Below are 18,581 nucleotides of genomic sequence, written 5' to 3'. Positions count from 1 at the left end.
CCCATAAACCCCTCCCTTCTCTCCTACAAATCTATGGCCTCTTTTGTTTCCCCCAGTAATTGTTATTGTATGCATATATGTATACCTTCACACACACATTCTGCTAAATGGAACCTATTACTTGTATATAGGTCTCCAGGGCTATCCGCTAGGCACTGGACCCTAATTTTATTATAGCTGTGCCCTTGCATAAGAGCCAAGCATTACAGAAATTTACAGTTGTACAACAATTTTACAGAGGTTCCTGTACAGCCAGAAAAAAAAATATCTAAATACAGAAACATTCAGGTACACAAACACAGTAGAGAGTGAAAGCATGGATCCTTAACAGAAATGTAGACTCTGACAGTTATGACAGAAGAATAGCCAATGTTTGTTAAATCAAAGAGAATTGAAATGAAGAAGGTACTGCTTCCTATATTGAATTAAACCAACTCTCTTTATAAAAAAAACAGTGAAGATACCTCCATAGGGAAACTTAGTTCTTGTTTTAAGGTGTCTTTGAAATAAAAATTTTGTGTCATATTGAAGCACACTTAGAAAGACCAAAGACATTTAAAATCTTCTCTAGCGAGAACATACAAATTAGGGATAACTGCACGTTCGCATTATAATGAGAAGACAGGAGCTAAAGAAGTATTTGTCCTGGAAGCTGTAAGACGAGGGCCCACTTGTTTGTCCCAGCCACCTGGCTTGCTTAGCCCTGAAATAATCTCGCAAAAACTGTATTAATTAAATTACTGCTTGGTCCATTAGCTCTAACTTCTTATTGGCTAACTCTTACATATTAATTTAACCCATTTCTATTAATCTGTATATTGCTTCATGGAAGTGGCTTACTGGGAAAAAATTGGCATGTCTGTCTCTGGTGGCTTCATGATGGCTCTCTCCTCCTCCGCCTGTATTCCTCACATCATTCAGTTATGTCTTCCCCACCTACCTAAGTTCTGCCCTATCAACTAGGCCAGGCAGTTTCTTTATTCATTAACCAATGAAAGCAACACACAAACAGAAGGACCTCCTACACCATTTCCCCTTCTCTGTTTAAACAGAAAGGGAGGCTTTAACTTTAACGTAGTAAAATTACGTATAACAAAACAGTTATCAAGCAAGAATTAGAGTTACAATATTTATATCTACACTATCTTTTATCATAGCTAAGAAAAACTACAACTATAATTTTTTTAACTCCATCAATGACTCCAGAAGGATATGATATTACCTAACTAAACAGGAAGTACATTGTAAGCAACTTCCAAAACTCTAGAATTGACAGAGACATCTGGACAGTCACCCAAAGTTTTTCTGTACCATTGGGTCATCTGTCTTTGGCCTTCAGGCCCATAGTATCCATAAGACTTTTCCATGAAGCAGGAAATTTCAGAAACAGTTCCACCTACATGGGCAGCTTTCAGTCATTTTCTTCTGTGTCCTGCAGAATGTCTTTCATGATGCAGGAACCCCGAAGGACCATCTCACCTTTAGGCAAGTTCAGCAGTCATCTCTCTGTAGGTACTGCATGTCCAGGGAAGCAGTCCAGGCAAGAGCAGGTTTTTGCCCAAATGGCTAAGGAGCCTCTTTTTTTTTTTTTTTTTTTTTTTTTAAGGAGCCTCTTTGATTCCCATCTTCCTCTTGAAGTAGATTGGTGCTGCCAGGAGCAGATGTGTCTCATTGTCATGAAAAGTCCTAAGTTCTTAAAACATTTTAAATGCCCTATTCTGAAGGTCTCTGAAAGATCTGAAGAATACCTAACTAACTGAAATACATATATATATATATATACATATATATATATCTAGAAAATCTAACCAACATGACTACAAGCTTGACCATTATAGATGATTATCTATTAACCTGTATTTCTTAATTATGCATTGCATTGTTAAATGAGCTACACAAACACAATACCTTAATTAAGATCAGAAATACATGTACATATAACAGAATTGACCTTAAATTTGTGTCAATAAACCAATCTATACCGATGTAAATTATTCATATCCATCTCATATCCCCCTTTAAAATGTAAAAGAACATTTATAAACAATATTTGGGAATATGGTTGTAGTTTTTCCATACTTCTTCCTGCTGGTTGGGGGCGCTGTTAATCAGGTCTTTATTGGTGTATCCTGTGTGCTAGGTTCATCTCAGTCAGCAGCTGGGCAAAGAAATTTTTTGAGGGTGTTTACGACAACCTTTCAGGAGTAGTGTGGGACAATGGTCTGTATTCTATCAATTATATTTTAAATAAATGCTGATTGGCCAGTAGTCAGGCAGGAAGTATAGGCAGGACAACCAGACAGAAAGTAGAGGCAGGTCAGGAGAATTCTGGGAAGAAGGAAGTCCTAGTCTGCAGTCCTGACCCAGCCATAGAAGAAGCAAGATGTGACTGCCTCGCCGAATAAGATACCGAGCCATGTGGCTAACATAGGCGAGAATAATGGGCGATGTAGGTTATAAGAGTTAATAAAAAGCCTGAACTAATGGGACAATCAGTTTATAACTAATGTAGACCTCTGTGTGATTTCTTTGGGACTCAACAACTGTGGGAACTGGGCAGGACAGAAAACTCAGTCAACAGGAAGAAATGCGGTTTTAGATTATATGTCCCCTTGAGACCAATCCAGTACCAGGATGGTGCCTGTGTAACTTGGTACCTATGAAGTTTGGTGGAAGGCCAGTTGTCACTGGTGGAGGAGTTGGGGTGGGGCATAGAACCAGTGTATTCTGGATGAGGGAAAGAAAATAGGTTAGTTTTTGGAACAAAAATGCAAGGCTGTGGAAGTTTGGACAGGTTTTTCAGTTGCTAGTTGAGCAACAAAAGTCAAAGGGACACTGCCTCAGGAGTCCTTCAAGAACCTCAGCCCCAGTGCCTCCTTGAGGACAGAACTGACCTGGTGTTTGCTTCTTTCAGTGGACCGACTACTTCATCTTGTGGACAACTGCCACTCAAGATATTAGTATCTAAAGGTAGCTGTTAGAAGGTCAGATAAGGATTTGACAAGGAACAACGCAATTCTGGTTTCTAAATCAAATAAATCCCAAGGAACCTTAATCCTAGGAAAACAAATTGAATAGATTCAACAAGACTGCAGCTCAATTCTACATGAATTTGCACAAGCTGTGAGTCAGATGCATCACTAATATGTAGAGACACCCAAGGGGTCTCAGATGTGCACCCTGTGATTGAGGACAACACGATGAGAGCTTCCCCTGGCTCTTGGGAAACTCCCTTTGTGTGAATTGCTTTTACACCATGTGAGTAGAAGGCCATTGTAGTTTTGAATAACTTCAAAACAAAGGAAACTGTGGGAGACTGGTTTAGCTTTTTTTAGCTTTCATAAGTGGAACAGCTATGAACAATTGTGTTGAAGTGACAATAAAGATGCATGGCTTCATTTCTCTTAGGTAAATACCTAGGAGGAGAATGGTTGGTTCATGTGGTAGGTGTGTGGTTAATTTTAAAGACACTACCAAACATTTTCAGTGGTTGACCCATTTGACATCTCACCAACCTCGTAAGGGAATATTGAGTCATGCTCAACCTGGAATGTTATTGCTGCTTTAATGGACACTTACATAAGGTGCACTTTGCCATACACATACCTAAAAGCCCATGTATCTTCTTTAGTGACATGTCTCTTCAAATAAATTGCCCTCTCTTTTTTAATGGATTGCTGGCTTTCATATGGTTGAGCCATGAGAATTCTGAACATATTCTAACTGTAATTCCTTTATGAAATATATGAACCAAAAATCGTTTCTCTATGTGCTTTACTTTTCATTGCCTTAACAAGATCTCTAAAAGGCATTTTTAACTTCAACAAGGTGTAATTTTTGACTTTTTATGTGAGATATTTCCTCTGGCTTTTTTGGAGTCACCCTTTAGTAGGATGAAAGAAGTGCTTCAGTTACACAGTGGGTAGTTTTGAGATTTTTATTCATTTTTTATGTGCATGAGTTTTGTGCCCAATAGTGTGTCTGTGTATCACTTATATGCAGTGTCTGTGGAGGCCAGAAGAAGGAGCTGATCCACTGGAACTAGATCCACTGGGACTGGTTGTAAGCAACCGTGTGGTTGCTGAAAATTGAACCTGGGTTCTGTTAACAGCAGCCAGTGGTCTTAACTACTGAGCTGCTACTCTAGCCATACTGAATGTTTGATTTGTATACACATGTTGATTTCTTCCCTTTTCCTTTCCTGCCACCAATATACCCCTCCTTGCCTACTTTCAAATTCATGACCTTTGTTTTATTAATTATTTTTACACACACACACACACACACACACACACACACACACACACACACACTCCTAAATATACCCTGCAAAGGTTATACAGTGTTACTTGTGTGTAAACTTCGGCAGATGCACATGCTGGTATCTGATACTGTCCATTTGATTTTCCTTTTTGGTTTGTCCATTGGATGTGTGACACTGACCAATTAATACCATGCTCACCCACAAAGCTATGATCCAAGAGCAAGAGAGGAGGGGGATGGAGGAGGCTATACACCTGGTACTTAAATACAGTTGCTTAGGAAAGGCTTTGCCTCTCAACCACACACTAGTGTGAATGCAGTTCATCCCTTACAAACAACTACTATAAAAATGTTAAGTGTATAGAACATAGAAATTTTAGTTTTTCTGTGATTTGATCATCATAAAGTACATACATATGACAAATTATTACATTGTATGCCATAAGAACATATTATTATTATAAATCGATTTCAAAAGGTATAAAAAACTGGAAAGAACATGAAGCCTGTTGTAGCAAAGTGTACATGTACAGTACTGCAAACCATGAAGAAACGAGAACAAGAAAGCTTAATATAAAGGGATGAAGAAGGAGTGGATTCAGGGAATAGACACAAGATAGGAAAGGGGATATAAAGATAATTATTTTTCTAGTCCCAATTCTGTCATAGTGTCTTAGTTAGGGTTTATATTGCTGTGATAAAACACCATGACCATAAGCAACTCAGGGAGGAAATGGTTTATTCACTTCCATTTCCACATCTTCAGTCCATCTTCAGTAAAAATTAGGGCAAGAACATAAACAGGGAAGGAAATTGGAGACAGGAGCTGATACAGAGGTCACTGAGGAGTGCTATTTACTGGCTTACTTCCTATGGTTTTCTCAGCCTTCCTTCTTATACTGCCCAGGACCATCAGCTAATGGATGGCACTGTCCACAATAAGCTGGGCCCTCCCACATTAACCACCAATCAAGGAACTGCATCACAGACAAAACCAATGGGGATGTTCTCCATTGAGGTTCCCTGTTAAAAAATGACTTTCAGTTGTGTCAAGTTAGCATAAAACTAGCCAGTGCACATGAATTTGTGTGTGTGTGTGTGTTTGTGTATGTGTGTAAGTGGATAATATATATATATTTGCTACTGAAAGTGTAAGATTTAATATCATGCTTCACAGCTTCCCTTATTAAGTTGTATAGACCTTGGGGTTGGTTTATTTTGGTATGTGGTGTTTTGTATTTGGAAGTATTTTTATAGTAACAGTTTATTTTTTTTTTAAATGGAAAGGGATGGAATCAATGATTGTTTCAATTCAAACTTGGAATGCTGATGAAATATCCCATTCAGTCAGTGAATTTTAAGGGTCTGATAGGTTACTATTCCTTTCAGCACTAATTTTGTATGGCGGTTGTCTTATTCTAAACTCGATCAGACTGTATTTCATGTGATCTCTTGGTTAATGACCTCTTGACTATCCCTTCTGATCTCCAGCAATGGTTCTTCTAGAACACTATATTCCCCAGACAAGTACCCAATTTCCCTTCTTACATTTACGTTTTATGGGCTTGTGAGCAGATGACTCTGCCATGCCATGCTTGGGTTCATGGCAACTGAACATGGTTTGATGAACACAGACTGCAGTTGTGTTAAACTCCAGTAGTTCCAAGAAATTTGCTACTTTGGCCAACATCTGGAGTAAATGATCTTTTAACCTTAGGCAAGCCTGCTAAGCTGCAGAGATACAGCATCTATTTCTTAAGAGCAGGACTCAAAGAAAGATGTGAGCTGTCAGGTGTAACCTTGCGGGTAGGCCATGAACCTTGTGGTAAAATATAAAATAATGGAAATGGGTTAAATTAAGATTTACGAGCTAGCCCATAAGAAGCTAGAAGTAATAGACCAAGCAGTGATTTAAATGATATAGTTTCTGAGTGATTATTTTGGTTCTGGGCAGCTGGGAACAAATAAGCAGCCTACTACAACAAAGGAGGAAAAGCCTGGATGGACTGTATTTGCTGGGCAGCCACGAGGCCATCCTGGACTCCACTGCATGCTGATCTCAAACACAAAGAAACCCTTTTAACCAAAAGGGTTTCTGAAAAGGTTAAATACAAAGGCTCTCGGAGCTCAGATATTAATAGATCCAAACAAGTCCTCTGACACTAGAATATTCTGCTTTTAGGTTGTTTCAGCCTCTTTAATCCAGGAAAACCTGTTTCAGAACTGGAGTACATCCATAATTGAGCTATTCCACAATCCACAAGTACTATTTCTGGGACAAACATGGGGACATTAATTCCAAAATAGTCTTGCAACCAAAATAGTCTTCCAATCACACAATGATCTAGCCTCCCCAGACTTTTTCAAGGATACCATCTCTACATAACAAACAGGGTTGTGGCAATTCAGTTGCTACCCAGGGTCACTTGGCCTTTGCTACCTTGGTAGTCCATTGGTTCCTTCATAATGCCCAATGAATTTTAACCCCAATTTTTAAAGAGCCTCAAGTTACATGTATTTCTATGGAACCATCCAAATCGAAACAAGAGATGATTTTTGTACCATGTGATTCAAAGCCATGTCAGTAAGAGTATATAACAATACCTGTTATGGATTGGACACAATGCCCACCTTCCTTCCCATAAGCTCCTGTATTGAGAGGCTAATGCCCAGTGGTGTTGCTATGTGAAGAGGTTTTAAAAGTTTTGGGAGAGATCTAGCTGAAGAAACCAGGTTAATGGGCTGGGTCATTGGGGAAACATGATTGTTGTATGGAGAGGGCCCCTGTTTGTCCCTGCTGTCTGGCAAGCTTACACCTGAAATAACCACACAGAAACTGTATTAATTTGAACACTGCCTGGCCCATTAGCTTTCACTTCTTATTGGCTAGCTCACCTTCTGTGAAAACAAAAGGAGAACCTCTTTTCCAAAGCAACTTATCCTTAGACTCAAATTTGGAAGTCATGATTCCTTTATAATATACATGCTGGTTTAGCTTAGCAGCCCATACAATGAAATGTTTCTCTGTACTTAGCTCCTTCACAGTAAAAAAAATTCAGTAATATACAGAAACACAATAATATACAGAATCCAGACTCCCCATGAATTTTCCCTTTTTACATGGCTTATTTTTCTTTACTCCTTTTAATCTATCACTATCTGTAGTCTGTCTCTTTAAAGACTTTACTCTTTTTTAAAAGCATTAATTTTATTTTATGACTCTATATACTCTTTTTTTCTTTTCTCTCTCAAGCCAGATATATTTATATAACACCATGACCCATTTTTAGGTCTTTTATGTCTGAATCTGTCCTTATTGCATTGTCTGTAATTCTCTACTTTCTTGAAGAGCTTTTAAAATGCTAAGCAGCTTGGTTGTGGCTGCTCTGGATGTTGGCTCTGCCTCTCTCCAATTTTAAAATAGTGGGAACACCACCAGTGCTAGCTCTGGGGCTGCCAGGCAGGAACCGGGCTCAGCAGTCCAACCCTGAGAACGAGCATGTAGTACATAAACCCTTTTTATCTGAGTTACAGCCAAATATGCTACACAGAGCACTGCACAGCCTGGAAACATCTCTGTGTATGGCGGCACAAATCCATCATGCTCTCCTGCTTGTGCATGCCTTGAAGACCTGATCCCACTACCTGCCTAGGCAGGGAGTGCTGAGCCACGGGAATTGTCTCATCTGCTTTCCTCCCAAAACTAGTGGGCACAGAAACACCCAGGCCCACAAATGCCATTGAAATGCTTCATATCTGGAGTTCACGCTGGTGGCTCAGCCCAGGAAGCCGTGTTTGAAAACTGCGTGGCTTTTTTTCTGCTATGGCTGCTGAGTCAGGAAAAATCTTTCTTAAAGGAGCTAAGGCATGACGCCATCAAACAGCAAAATGCTGTGTTAAACTTTCTCTATTTTTTCTTCTAAAATTCCTTTTTAAGCCCTCTCAGGTTTTACATGGAGTTAGTTGACCACGTTGAAGCACCAACTGTTGTATTGAGAGGGCCCCTTGTTTGTTCCTTCCACCTGGCTAGCTTATACCCGAAATACCCACACAGAAACTGTATTAATTTAAACACTGCCTTGCCCATTAGCTCTAACTTCTTATTGGCTAACTCTTACATCTTGATTTAGCCCGTTTCTATTAATCTATGTATTGCCACATGGCTGTGGCTTACTGGCAAGATTCTAACTGGTGTCTGTCTGAGATGGAGGATCCATGGCTTCCTTCCTCCCAGCATTCAGTTGTGTTTTCTCCGCCAACCTAAGTTCCGCTCTATCAACTAGGCCAAGGCAGTTCCTTTATTCATTAGCCAATAAAAGCAACACATGAACAGAAGAACCTCCTGCACCACATGATCCTTAGTCCCCTTTTTCTCATATTGTCACTACTTCCTGTCTGCCACTAGGTATTGTTTCCTCTGCCTCCTAATCCTGCTGTCACAATCCTGTGCTTTATCATGGGCTTAGAAACACAGCCATCCATGATCAACTGACCCTTTTGAAACTGTGAATCAGAGGAAATCCTTCCTCGGGTAATACACTACTCTAAGGTAGTTGTAAACTGAAACACAGAAGTAACAGACCACTCCAGTGTACACCATCATCACCATGACTCTGTGGGGCTTTGTGATGATCAGAGGCCCCTGAAAGTGGCATTCATAACATCTGGCACCCATGTCCTGACTTACAATGTAAGTCTTGGTAAATAAAGGAGACCCTGCTAAATACTGGGCAAGCCAAATGAACCTCAGTGGGATTTCTTAGATTCCCAAAATTTGAACCTCCAGTGGAGACATTTAGGGGCTCCATGCCATGGAGTCTCACTGGTGCCCCACCATCCTTGAATCTGCCTACTCCAGTTTGTATTCTGTTTCAGTGCTAGCCTGATCCACAAAGGAATAACACCTGTACCCAGTACACACAGGAGACTGGAACTACCTGACCCTACTTGGAACAGAGCAACATCTGGCAGTATTGTTCCAGAAGCAGGTGCTACTATTCAAAACTTTCACCAGTTACGATGGGCTTAAAGGTTATCTGTTGTCAAGTCCTTTCTGCCAGGAAGTATATATTTTGTATATATACTGTCTATTGTATATCGACCAATGTCTAGCATCATGCACACCTTGCAGAAAGGTAGAAAGACCCCAAGGTGGCCCTGATGTTAATATTTTATAATAGCATAACTGATGCTATTTATTTACCACTCTCAATCCTAAATCTGGGCTGCCTGTGAGCCCAAGAACATAGAAGGCACCCATCACTACAGGTAGACACTGAACACGCAGAGAACTCTCTAAAATCTTGAAAACATTCCTGTGGGGCTTGTAGCTAGCACTGGCCTGGTTGTACCCACTGACTTATGGGCACATAAACATCTAGGGTCTGGTTTTTGTGGCTAATTGCTAGCCCACCTATACAATACCACAGTATCTTTATCTGCAGTGTACAGCTATTCCTCTACACTATCACACACAAGGCACGTTGTACTATCAGGACAAGACATAATGTGGTCCTGTGTTTGTAGTCCTCCTCTGACCCATCTTCATATTAGTTTTCATGACTGACTCCTGGATCTGGCCCAAGAGCTGGACTAATCTTCAAAGCCCATTGGCACAGCCAGACAACCCTTAAATCCCAAAGAATGACTATGGCTCAGACAACCCCCATATTCCAGGCTCCTGGGTCACAGTTGTCTTCTCCCTTGTTCTCCACATCACAAGTATTAAAGCATTCCTCACATGGTTTACATGCATACTCCCACCTTAGGAATACAAACTACATTAACATTAGGGCTCCATCTTGTCCCTTGGACCTCCCATTGAGAAGCTACTGCTTAGGGATAGCCCTGTGCTTATCAACATGTACACATCACTGTAGCTACATCTCCTAATGTCAGACCTCTTATCTGCTCTGGTGATCATGCCACCTTCTTTGCCGTGAGTATAGATCAGGCACCACATAATTGCACATGGCTGTTTGGTTTCTCATGCTTACATGCTGTAACATACTCCTCTTTCCCACATGTGAAAGGAATCTGAGCAATACAATATTTGAACAGTAACTGGTTCATTTGCCCTGCCTCTGACAACTCATGTCCCATATCCCACCTTGCTAAACTCTCTCTTAGCAGCTTCACCCACAATCTGCCAACCCAGATTTCCCTGCTCCTTTCTCCATGACTGTAATGTGCTGCAAGAGACGGATAGCTCCTTCAGCACTATTCAAAAACCTCCTGGGCTTTTCCTATCTCGAATGTTTCCCAGCATTTGCCATACTCTTGTCTCTTTCAGGGGCTAACCTCATGTTGAGTGTGCCTGGGTGAGCAGTAAATATTCACATCATGTAACCTAGTGCTAGATGAAGTGTGTGAATTATCTTGATTTTCATACACATCTTCTAAGGACAGGGAATCACAGAGCTGGCAGCTGGCCAGAATATCCCCCCTGCAGTAGGGGTGGGATATATTCATCTGCAAGTTGGATAGCGTTAGAAACAGGGAAGTATTATGGATCTGTATGATGCTGACGAATCTTAAAATCATTATACTGAGAAAAAGAAGTCAGGCAAAAGAACATCTAATGGTTCAATAAGTAAACGGGTACATAATGGGCAAAATTAATCTATGCTGATACAAAGAAGAAAGGTAGCTATGCCTGGGGAAGGCAGTGGGTACTGATTAGAAAGGAACATGGGGGAATTCTGGGAGTGATTTAAGTTATCTCTATTCTGATCTGTGCTTTAGCTACAAGGTCCAGTGCATTTTGCAATAATCAGCTACCTGTAGACTTCCCACCTGCACTTGTGCCTTTTACAGTACGTAACTGACGCTTCAATTTGAATTATCTCAGCACCAAACTAACCTCACACAGGTCTGACTGCAAGCTTTATTTCTGACTTTATATTTCCACTCAAATCCTCAATCTCTCCCTCTTTCTTGATTTTGTTTCTGTTTTGATGGTGTTAGTTGAATTTAAGACTTTGCACCTGGCAATCATGTGTTCCTAAAATGCAAAGACTCCCTTTTAATTGTTGAATTTAAGAGATTTAGACTTCTATTCATCACGATCATTTTATGTTAGGGCTTATTAGAACCGTACTATGCCATCACCTCTGGACAATGCATCAGTTAACAATCCTCAATATTTCAAGCTTCCCTGAAGAAAAGGTGGATAACATATCAATGGAAGATTTTCTAGTAGATGGGAGAGCGATGTGCGTAAATCTGTTGTTATGTCATGGTAGAAGAGAAAAGAAACGAGGGAAACATGCATGAATACAAATGATCTAGAGATACACTAATTGAAGCGAGGTGTTTGCGTACATGCCTGCAACCCCAGCATGGTAGGCAGTGGTAGACAATCACAGTAAGTAGAGGCTAGCCTGGTCTAAACAGTGAGTTCCCCATGTCAGACCTAGTCCCATTCCCCAAAGGTAGAATACCTAGACTAGGATTGATTGTGTTGCATTGAGATAAATATATCAACAATCTTCACAAATCCCAGATCCCAGACCTAAAGCAATGTAGACATGTAATTTGGTAAGTTTAGATAATATTTATACTAAGACTCAAAAACATCAGTGCATACTTCAATGCTCACCGGAGATCCCTTTAGCCTGACCTTTATGCACTTACACTAACTAATGTACTTCCACACACAACAGTTTGTCATGTGATGCTTGCTCTTTTTTGTTACTAAGTGATATAAAATTGCTCCAGGAAATTGTCTTTGAGACAGGATCACAACTAGCCCAGGCTGGCCTGGAAATCACTATGGAAAAGATTCTGGCTTTGTACTACATCTGATTCTCTTGCAAGTCCCTCTCATTTGTTGAGTACAGATGTCTGCCACCATGATCAACACTCCACATTTGTAACCAAATAATATATTTTTCATGTCAATGTATATATATATATATATATATATATATATATATATATATATATATCTTCATCTCTCTCAATATAAATGCCTAGATCTTTTAATTGGCATGTGGTATTTAAACACAATGGAAATGGTTAAAACATTCTTCTCATGAATATTTTATCTTACTAGTTATTTTCACTTTCTCAGTTATTCCACATAACACGGCAATAGCAATTCTTCTTCACATCACCAATTATGGGACTGTTTCTCTGGGATTACTGTTGTAGACTGGGCAAACACAGTACAGATCATCTAGCTCACTGATTTTCACCTAAATAATACTTATTCTGGATTCTGAAATTGCCTCCTACAAGTCTTCCTCTCCACACAGAAAAAGCACACACTAAACAGTCTTTGCTGCTGCTCTGAGATTCAAGTCTGCCTGGACACCCTGTATTTTTTTCTGGCAACCAGAGCCAGGACGCACATCTGCATGTGAACACCTCTGGTGAGTGCTTATTCCCTGAAAACATCAGTAAATGTCATGAACTCATTTCCAGTCTTCTATCACATTTGATGGCCAATATGTTGGGTCACACCTGTCTCTGTTTCCACCTGAGTGTTTCCCTGGGTTTAACCACTTAAAAAATAGTTGTCACTACTTCAATTCCTGACTGAGGACAGATTGGTGACATGTTTTTGTTTTGGTTGTTGTTGTTTTTGCCTCTTGAATTTCTAGAGCATGTGAACATGAGCTGTATGTGGCAATGGTGTGGGTTGGGGTGCCTAAGTCTCAGCAACAGCATATAGAGTGATGTACAGAGCAAGACAGACCTGGGACTCCATCCCTTCCCTATGAGCATGGCTGGCAGCAGGCTGCTGGCAGTGTGGGTCGTTGTATGGTGGCTCTTCTGCAGTTGCAAGTGCATTGGCCTTGACCTTTTGCCTGTTCTTGGACTGCAGAACACAGTCTCATCTGGTTGTGGACAGAGGTTAAGTGGCAGACATCTCGCTGGGCTGATGGTTGATTTTATCAGGGGTGAAGTAACGAGAAGGCACAGTTTCGCAGTGGAGGTGGCTGGGCTCCAGTCCAGAACATAGGTGAAACCCGTCAAGTGTCCAACTGCCTGTGCTTAGTGACCAAGGCAGAGAAGACTGTGTACTGCTGGCAGAATTTTAATGAGTGCACAGTCAGAGGTTCCAGCATGTTCCCTTGGCTTGCTTTCTTCTTTTCTTTCTTGTTTTTTAACAGTTAAAAGCCACCCAAAGAGAAACGATGTGAATCATTGATAATGAAACACTTTTGAGTGGGATTTAAAATGCATGTCCAAATAAAACTCCACAGGGTTTTGTTTAGTGGAAAACTTTTCTGTTGATGACTATCTTGCGGGTGAGGGTCCAATCTGGAGGCAGAGACAATGCTGTTGTGTGGAGTATAACATTGCCTGAGCAGTCAAGAGAGTAAAAAAGCACCTTTAAGAGTTCAAAAGTTATGGCTACAAAAGAGTGGTTCCTACCTGTAGGATGAGAAAGGACAGAGGTTGAGGGAGTAAGAGAAGGCACTCCCTGGCTGCAATCAGACCTCTTGGAGACAGCATGGATGTGAAAAGATCTTTTCATCCCGGGATGGAGAAACTTGCCAGAGAACAAGGGTCTGCGTGACTCTATAGAAGAGACCTCCATTGCAGAGTTGGGGAGCGTGGTGGTCCATGGAGGGGTGAGTCCCCCAGGGGCAGTGTGGTGGTTTGATTAGGTATGGCCCCCAAAGACTCGTGTGTTTGAATGTTTGGCCTATAGGAAATGGCACTATTAGGAGGTGTGGCCTTGTTGGAGCAGGAGTGGCCTTGTTGGAGGAAGTGTGGGGGTGGGCTTTGAGGTCTCATATGCTGAAGCTACACCCAGGGATGTAGCCTCCTTCTGCTGCTGTAGATCAAGATGTAGAATTCTCAGCGCCTTCTCAGAGCACCATGTCCACCTGCACGCCCCACCATGTCCTGCCATGATGATAATGAACTAAGCCTCTGAAACTGTAAGCCAGCCCCAATCAAATGTTTTCCTTAGAAGAGTCGCCTTGGTCATGGTGTCTTTCACGGCAATAGAAACAAACCCTAAGACAGGCAACCATGGGAAGGCGAGCAAGGCCCGAGGGGCAGCTGGAGTTTATCTGTGCTGACCTCTGACCTCCCCACAGTGAACACTCTAACCTGGATGCTGGAATGGAAGGGAAGCATGTCCCTGCTGGGACTTGCCGGACCACTCCAGTGCTTGACATCTACAGCACCTAGCGCTTGCTTAGCTGGCACAGGAGAAAGGGTAACCGTTACCAGCTCCTCTCCCACCAGGCCGGACAAAGGAAAACTGATTTGGACCAGGACAAACAATAGATAGGAAAAGAACTCTAGGGATATCAGAAACCCACAACCTACTGCATTTAGCTCAAAGGCACTAGACTCCCTCCGGTTAAAGACAACAGCAGAAATTTCATAGGAGGAACATTAGACAACAAAGTATCACAGTCCTAGTCAGAGTGACTAGAAAGAGGACAGCGGTAAAGGAACTGCAGCATGCAATGAACACCCACTGAGAGCGAATTCCAGTTAAGGGCAGTTGTTGTTCATATGGCTTTATAGCAGATCAGTTAAAGATAGGAGACAACCGGGCTTCTGACATGTCAAAAATAGTTAGAACACACAGTGGGGAAATATCCAACTCAGAGAAACAGTAAAACAAAAAGGGGCATTGACAAACATCAGAAAAATGCAATAGCTACTCAAGGCAACTTTCAAAGAAAACTGAAGTACCCTGAATAGAAGCCAGAATCAATGGCAGGACGTACGTTTTTGTGGTTGATAATCTTCACATTTTTCAGATGCTAACTGTCCTTGGTGCTGAGCTCTACATACCCGGCTATCCTAGTGCAAATCAAGCCATGCACGTCTTGATATTAGCAAATTTTGACCATGATATTCATATAGAGGACAAGATTTTTCAAAAGATTTGAAAACAGAATAATGAGGGGAAGTTATTTTACTCAGACGATAAAACATGCTCAAGTCTCCATAACAGGAGGAGCAGCAATAAAATGCCAGCAGCGGGAGAAATCTGAAAAGCAGAAGCGTCGGCATCATGTGGAAATTCAGGGACCATTTCATCGGGATACAGAGCAAGTCGTAGACATTAAGAAAATGAGGCTGGTAGCTTACTGTCTAGAAAGGGTAGGCTGCAAACGGAATTCTAACCTGTTGGACACGCTGAAACAAAAAGAGGCAATGACTGGGGTGGAGAAATCTTCTGGTTCCTTGTGGGCTGCCTGGGAGCTGACCTCTGTGCTCAGGGTTTATTGGAGGTTCCTGAATGTCAGATGACAGGCCTGAGGAAAGAAAGTACTGTGTGGGGGAACAAAGAGGTCCAGTGAGGTGGGAGGCAGAGGACTAAGTAAACAAAGATGCCATGGGCTCTGGAAAGTTAGATTATACTTAATGTCTCTCTGGACTGTGTAGTGGAGAGGCCACATACCGAAAGGGCATGCGACCACCGCAGCCCTCCCAAGTGGAGCACGCCTAGAGGAAGCAGGAGGGCCTGTTGCTGGAGAAAGGCCTCCCTCCACTCAGGGGCAGAGGCATCTGTCTCCTAGGGAGCTGGCTCCTCAAGGAGCAGGGGGAGGGAGACACAGGTGATCCCAAAGGACTGATTCTTCCCAGTAACAGCCAATAGGGAGGAAGGCAGGCTTGCTTTGAGTGTGGTCCCGAGGCTTCTGGTCTCTTGAAAGGCTGGCCTCAGCGGCCCCCACCTCTGGGAGCAGCGCCCCCGCACCCTTCCGGCCCGGGGCTGCAGTACCGTCCCCGGCCGGCAGAGGCGCTGCGGGGCGGCGCCAGCGCGTTCCCACAGGTCGCGGCGGAGGCTGCGCCCCCTCCCCTGCCCGCTTCCTGGTCCTCGGGGTGTGAGGGCCGCGGCCTGGGACTCCAGACCCAGGGGCTGCGGGTGTCCTCGGCGGCCGCCGCAGCGTCCGCGGCGACGTCACGGTCCTCGCGGCCTCGCAGCCAGCGCTCGGGCCGGCCGCCGAATGCCCGTGGACGCGCATCTCCTCCCCGAGTTCCTGCTTCCCGGGCCAGCCAAAGCCGCAGGTGAGAACGTCCGCGGTAGAGGTGGCACCCAGGGCCTGCGGGTCTCAGAGGGCCCCTGGCCTCCTTCTCTCCTCCTTGCCCAGGAAACCCCGCGGGGGCGCCGGCAGCGGGGACGCTAAATGCTGCCCGGAGCCCCAAGAGCATTTCTTCTGAGGCACGTAGCCCCCCTCCCCCGCCCAGGTGCTTCTGCGAGCTCCTTTGTGGACCCCCCAAGCCCCTAGGGGATCCCCCGCCGAGCACCCCGCGGGCCCCACCACCCCTGGCGCGCATGCCCAGAGCCCTGGGAGCTAGAAAGTAGCTGAGCTGCTGGCGCAGTACCTGCTGGCTAAGAACGCGAAGACTGTGTGGATCAAAAGGGCAGACATGCTGAAGTGTGTCATCCTAAAGGTGCAGGAGCTTCTTCCCCGAGATTTTCAAGAGAACCTCTGACCTCCCCGAGTTAGTCTTTGGGTCTAGGTGAAGGAACTTGGCCCTCCAGAGCACGCCTATGTCCCGAACAGGAAAAAAAAATCCAGCCTGCCCTGCCTTGGGGACCTGACAGGCGACCAGACCAGGGCAAGCACGCTAAAGACTGGGCTTTCTGCTGAGTATCCCGGACTTGATCTTCGTGCAGGCCAGCTGTGTCCCAGAGGAGGTGTTCGGGGAGGTGTGGAGGGTGCTGGAGGTATGCTCGCCTAAAAAGCATCCCGTCCTTGGGGAGCCGTCACCATAGGGAATGGCCAGAGCTTGTGTGCAGCATAAGTCTGTGGTGCACGAGTAGGTGCCCTCCAGCAGTCCAGTGCTGTCTCTCAGTATTCTTGTGGGGCCCTCCAAGGAAGCAAGACAGATGGAAGGCCTGGAGTTTGTGGCCCAAGTGAATGACACCCGGCCCAGAGCCTTGGCTGTGGCAGTAAATGAGGCCTTGAAAGAAGAGGAGGAAGTGCCCAGTGCTCACAGTGCGGTGGCCGAGAAGCAGCTGCTGGTGATGCTGTGACAAGTGCGAGCGTTAGTGCGAGTTCCAGTTCCAGGGCCCCTGCCGTGGCTGAAGCAAGCAAGCATCAGCACCAGTGCCAGGGCAAGTGCCAGGGCCAGGGCTAGAGCCATGCTGGAGTGATGGACAGTGCAGGGGCCAGTCACCATCTCAGGCTGCCACCAGGGAAGGCTGAGGCTTCCTTGCTTTTGTTGTGAGTAGTCAAAGGGGTGCTGGAGCAGTAGGCCCTGTGGCTCTGATTAGGAAGTGCAGGGCTAGAGCAGGGTGAGGAAGGACACATAGCATTCTGCTCCAGGGCTGTGCTTCCTGGTGACTTAGCGCCTAGTCTGCACATGGCAAGGTTGTGCTTTCTCTGTAGCTACCCTCTTTCTCGTTGAGAAACAGTTGCGAGGCCTCAAAGGGATGAGAACTAAGTGATGAAGGCTGAGGATGTGGCTGAGTGGTAGAAGACTTTCCTCAAATGGGCAAGGCTGTGGGTTCCATCCCCGCAGCCATAAGATAAGTCAAAAGTGCCTCCATATGTACATGTCAGATCAGAGTGGACGCAAAGGCATAGTAAAACATTTCCCAAAGCCTTGCTTTTCTAGACGTATCATTAAGTATGAGTGTCCACGGTTATGCTTGGCAAACATCCAGGGTTTCTTTGTTCCTTATTTACGGGAGATTTCTTCATTTATACAAAACAATTGTGACACTGTCATTTTATGTTGAAACGTCCTGGGGTCGAGTCGGTAGCTCCTTGAGATGCTGACGGAAGTCGTAGTGCGGTGATTCCCCCTCCAGATATTCAGAGGTAAAACACAAATATGGCCAACACCTGTCACAGCAGAACCAGCTAATATTTACTGTATTCACCTAGATCTCTGGAATGTATGGGGAAATAAAATTGAATTAGACACCTTGCTCATGGACTCATTTATTTAACCTGTGTCTAGTGACCGTTATGTGAGGCACTGTGTTGGGCACTGGAAGAGCAAGACAGCAGACTCAGGCTCTGTCCCACATCTGAGAGTCTAGTTGGGGCTCTCAGTGTGAATAACTGAGGTAGATGGCGGCAGGCAGGCTTTACCGGGGTGGTCAGGGAGCCCAGAGGACAGGCATGGGTCCGTGGGAAGGAAGCATCTGGGAGGCAGCAGGCTTCTTTGGCATCAGGTAGCTGCCCCCAAGAGAGGCAGCACTAGAGATGTAAAAACTGCCAGTGACCCCCTGTCGGGATGTTGTGAACACCTGGTGGACTCCCTGCTTCCGTGGAACTGGAAGGGTAGAATTAGAGGATACTGGAGGGATGGTGAGAGGGCAAGAACACGTGTGCAGGAGACACACTCTCGAGTTGTGGCCGAGAGAGGAGATAAATGAG

General features: G+C 44.0%; 2 protein-coding genes across 6 annotated transcripts in view; both read left to right on the top strand.

Annotated features, from left to right (window-relative positions):
• The window catches only part of LOC130867536 (doublesex- and mab-3-related transcription factor C1-like), a 185,098-nt gene that overhangs the window by 139,192 nt on the left and 27,325 nt on the right, over window positions 1-18,581 (top strand). The gene's annotated exons all lie outside the window — the stretch shown is intronic.
• LOC130868466 (doublesex- and mab-3-related transcription factor C1-like) overlaps window positions 16,011-18,581 on the top strand; it is a 177,998-nt gene continuing 175,427 nt past the window's right edge. Inside the window, exon 1 of the mRNA XM_057760682.1 lies at window positions 16,011-16,254. The gene's annotated coding sequence lies outside the window, so the exon portion shown is untranslated. The remainder of the gene's footprint in view (window positions 16,255-18,581) is intronic.

The sequence above is a fragment of the Chionomys nivalis genome, chromosome X (genome assembly GCF_950005125.1).
Source record: "Chionomys nivalis chromosome X, mChiNiv1.1, whole genome shotgun sequence".
In the NCBI taxonomy this organism is placed as follows: Eukaryota; Metazoa; Chordata; class Mammalia; order Rodentia; family Cricetidae; genus Chionomys; species Chionomys nivalis.
This window is presented reverse-complemented; position numbering and strand designations above follow the sequence as displayed.